Genomic DNA, 4,993 nt, shown 5'->3' with positions numbered 1-4,993 from the left:
ATATTTTTATTAATTTTAATTAGTATTTCTTATTATGTCTATGAAACCTTAATATATGGGTAAATTGTTAATTTATAGTCTCCACCATTCATTACTCAAACAATTTGATTTTGTATATCATGCAGTACCAAAAAAAAATGTAGGCAATATAGACCCTTCCTCTCGCACCCACATAAAAAATGATAGAATATATCTATAATATATGGATAATTAACCTTCGTATTAAATGGTATTTTAGTGTATATGCAACCCTCTCTAGATGTTATCAATAAATTGAAGAAATAAAAAATAGAAAAAAATATGAGAAAAGAGAATTTAATTTAGAAAAGATTAGAAGAATTTACATCAGCATTCAAGTTGATTTAGAAAATAACTTGTTTAGACTATCAATCACCACTAAAGCTAGTTGGTGCTGTACTGTATACGTATGTGGGCAAGTCATGTTTGAGCATCTTGGTCCTAGTTATGCAAAATGCACTATCCTCATCCAATATTGCCCATGATATTCCTTTGAAAACCATCTATGCCTCTATGGCCTAATACTTTATATTTTTTGTGCGAGAATAAAAACTTCATTAATTACTAAATATAAGATAGAACATCAATGTCATGGTTAATGTTGTGAATGTAAAACCTATTGTTCTTAGCCCTTGTAACTAAGCATTGCATGAGGAGGACAATGTCATCCGTTGATTTGAATTGTGGTTTTAAGCTAAATAATATGAACATCTAACAAAAGGGGTATTTCGCTCCAAGGCCAAGATTTGGTGCTCTCCTAACAAAATAATTGTTCTATCTCCTTCGAGTCATCTCAAATCTCTTCTATTATCCATCCTCTATCTATTGTCTGCTTCATTACATAGAGAATGCCTTGAGCGTTGACATCCAAAGCTTGACTTGTCATCATATAATTGGCATGTAACGAGACACATTTATCTTTATTTATAATGCAAGCAACCCATCTAGCAATATTTTCAGCAGGGTCAGTGATCATCGAACATATCAATAATGTTGACATAATACTTGGAATTAACATATTATGTCTGTCTTGAATATTAAGTAATTGAGTGAGAAATCCACTTAAATACAGGATTTAAGACCAAGTATGGATTTGGAGTCACCTTGGTAAGGATGACCCTATTCCGGACAAACCAAAGTAAGCAGGTATAGTCAAGAGTAAAAAGGTACACAATAAGATAATGAAAATAAGATGCAGTAAGGAAATCAATTCTGAGCCCCAATGGGCTGGCCGCCCATATCCGTTTGGTATGAGATGAAGATATGCCATGATGATTCCTATTTTGTTGTGGTATAAGCCACAAGATTGATCAATCTTAATCTAGTTACCCACAATGTCTCTATAGAATATTTAAATTTTGGCTGAAATTTTAGTTTTCAAAATAATCGCCTCCAATGTGAGTATAGAATGAGCAGCGAGATAAGTAGGTACATCTGTTTGAGATTCCAATAGGGTTAGTAGAAGTATTGTATGATAAAAAACCAGCAGTCAATTTGGTAGTAAATACCCCTTCTTTTTAGAGGTGGTACCAGTAGAAGTCATTGTTAAAGGAAATTCGAATTTTTAAGATTGCATTAGAAACCGATGGAGGAAGCAGTAAGATAATAACAAACATTCCAATCATTTCTATAGAGAAAATTATTAACCCAATTTAAAGGGGCAGATGTCTGACCTAATGCATTATTTGGTGATAGAGAGAAATTGGGAAGGGAAGGGACACAAGAATAGATTAAAAAAAAGGTGTTAGAACCATTTCAATTTTTCTTATCACCATTTTCTTTTGTGAAAGGAGGATACTTACCATTTCAATTTTTCTTATCACCATTTTCTTTTGTGAAAGGAGGATACACCGACCAAGTTTCAACAGGAGGGCCTTATTTTGTGTTTCTGAACTCTCCGATCCCTAGCCCACCATATGACTTAGGTAAGTAGACTTGTATTATTCAATGAAATAAGATTTATTGGTTTGATTTTTATCACTATTCCAGAAATACAGATGGTCCAGTTTCCTGCAAATAGCTTTAGAAAATGTAAAGCAAGACATTAGGTAAGAGGGGATAAAGGATAAAGTTGATTGAACCAAAACAATTCTTCCTACAAAAAAAAGTAGGTTAGCTTTCCATGAAGTAAGTTTTTTATCAACCCTCTTCACAATATGGCTAAAGCTTATCACTTTGGCTTTGGGGTAGAAAAGGTTGGTACCAAACTAGGTTGACTCTGCATTCATTTTCTTTAACCCCAAAAAAATTTGAGAGAGAAATCTTAATAGATGAAGGCACATTGGAGCTAAAGGCTAAAATGCTATTTTCATAGTTAACAATGAAGCCTGAAAGATTAGAGAATAAATTCAAAATTTATTTGATAATTGATATATCATTATTAGTGGCTCTACAAAAGATAAAGCCATAAAGGTATCATCAATGAAAAAGAGATGAGAAATCTCAAGGGAACGTCTAGGTATTTTTTATATCTTTAAAAAGGTTGAACTCTCTGTAGATGGAAGACAATCCAAATAATGCTTCCATAACCACTATGAAGAGGAAAATAGCTCAAAGGACAGCCTTGTCTAATCCCTTTAGATTGTTCAAAGAAATCAAAAGCATAACCTTTAAGTTTAATGGAGAAGGATGATGAACTAACAAGGTAATTAATAACGTCTCCCCATTTTTCTCCATACCCTAGATAGTAAAAAATGGCCCTAAAGAAGCCCATTCCACCTTGTCATAAGCTCTAAGCCATATCCAATTTTACTGTCATATAATCAATTTTACCTTATGTTTTTTTTTACAAAAATGGTGAGAAAGAATAATATCGTCAGAAATCTGTCTGTCAGGCACGAAGACATACTAGAACGGAGAAATGATATTGTGCAGGATTCCTTTAAGTCTAAATGCAAGGATCTTAGCTATGATTTTATAAGAGATATTGCAGAGACTGTTGGGTCTAAAATCACCAACAATAGATGCATTATCTTTTGGGGGATAAGGCAAATGAAGGTATGGTTGACTCCAAAAGGAAGGGATGTCTCTAAAAATGCTTATGACAAAGTTGTAGATGCCAGGGTTTACAAGTTCCCAAAATTTTTAGTAAAAACCACTTGGAACTCATCTTGATCAGGAGCTTTATACGAGCCAAAAGAGAAAACCAACTTGTGAATCTCCTTGAAGGAGGAAAATCAACTAAACGACTCACATTCATTAGGTTAAAAAAAAGAATCTTATATGACTGTTAATGTAATCCAAAAAAGAATCTTAATGAGATATGTGTGTTGTGAAGGCACTAAGGGGAGAGTGTGATAACCTTTTGGTTGTTAATCTCCTTTCCCAAACTTCAACGGCTTGTCCTTGGTGCATCCTACACCTATTACAATACTGTTTATCACTTACAACTAGTTTCCCGAAAATCAGGTTTCAACACACCCTTCGGTAGGGCAATTTTGTTGCCAACTTCCTTGCTGGCTTCACGACGTCCTCTCAGACTCCGCTCTCCTGTTTCTATTCCCCCTCCCCCCCTCCCCTCCCCCTCGCCCCCTTATATTTCCCCTTTTTGTTTGCTGATGTAGCTGGAATTTTGTTCCCTCATTAATAAAGCTTTCTTTCTACCCAAAAAAAGGAAGGGAAGAGTGTTATACTTGAGAGGGAAATAATATAGCACAATAAGTAGTTAGGTACTTGGGTCCATTTTGAAATCTAAGGGGAGAATTTTAAGGGGAGGTTATTAAGCAATATGATGTTTTCATCTCCCATGCATCATACGAGAATGAACACTGAAGACTCTCAAATAAAAAGAAATTAATGAATCAAGAGTATAGGGAGGGTATTGTGAGAGCAACAAATTTTCACGATATCTTTTATCCTCTTAGAATAGAATAAAAATAAAAATCATCATCTATATTAAGGTTTAGATTTTAGAACCCACATATAGAAGCATTACTCCATAAAAAGGCTTCATTAGGAATCGGTCAAACCAAAGGGTTAGGGTACAAGTTAAGTTCGAACCATGGAAGGTGTTAAGTACTTTAGTCCACCTGGTTGAGCTGATCTGTATATTTACTTGATCAGTATTAGGTAATAAAACATAAATATAAAAGCAAAATAAATCGATAATAAAGTTGAGTACATTATGTGTTTGGCTACAAAACAAAAGTTAGTATACATGAAAAATAAAATAGAACTCGTGCTTAAAAGGAAAAAATAATTTACATGTTATATTTACAAGAGGACTCTATTTACAAAGATTTCATTAACTAATTAACATGCAAAACACTAACTAGATGATTCCCATATTGCATTATTATGCTGCCGATATTAATTGCATAATATAGATAACATATACATCTCATTTACAAACATTATATACCATATGTATATACAATGCATAACATAAATCATATGTTTTCGTACATGCTGCATTTAGTGTGAATTTGCATACTATAATATAATAGAAAGAGACCAACTTTTGATTGGACAGACCAAGTGTTTTACCCCGTTCCAACTTGTGACCTTAAACTTATCCAGAAATTTGATCAGAGCAGAAGTTTTATCCATTAAAGTCATTCTCTCTCTCTCTCGAAAGAGGGAGACCTTACGGGTCCTAGACCCTTATCTTGGTGGCGACTCCAAAAAAAAAGTATCATTTTATCTCTCCCCTTTTTGATGCCAACCGTTGACCCAAGAAGATGTGATCTCCATGGGTGCGTTTATTCACTTCTTGCACCCACACAATGGCATTTAAGTTGCAACTTATTTTGTTACCGAATAGGTGACATTGAGCCGGACCCTTAAATACAATTTTTTTTTTTTTGGTGAAACGTAAATACATTAAGGTTGCATTTGGTAGTCATTCAGTTCTAGAAACGACGTTTTGTGTCAAAATATAATTTTCAGTTTATGTATCAAAATACCATTTAAAAAAAAAATTGTTTGTTGAACCTGTTTCAGGAATGATTACCTTAATTGTTTAATTTTTTTTTTT

This window comes from Macadamia integrifolia, chromosome 9 (assembly GCF_013358625.1).
Source record: "Macadamia integrifolia cultivar HAES 741 chromosome 9, SCU_Mint_v3, whole genome shotgun sequence".
Lineage (NCBI taxonomy): Eukaryota > Viridiplantae > Streptophyta > Magnoliopsida > Proteales > Proteaceae > Macadamia > Macadamia integrifolia.
This window is presented reverse-complemented; position numbering follows the sequence as displayed.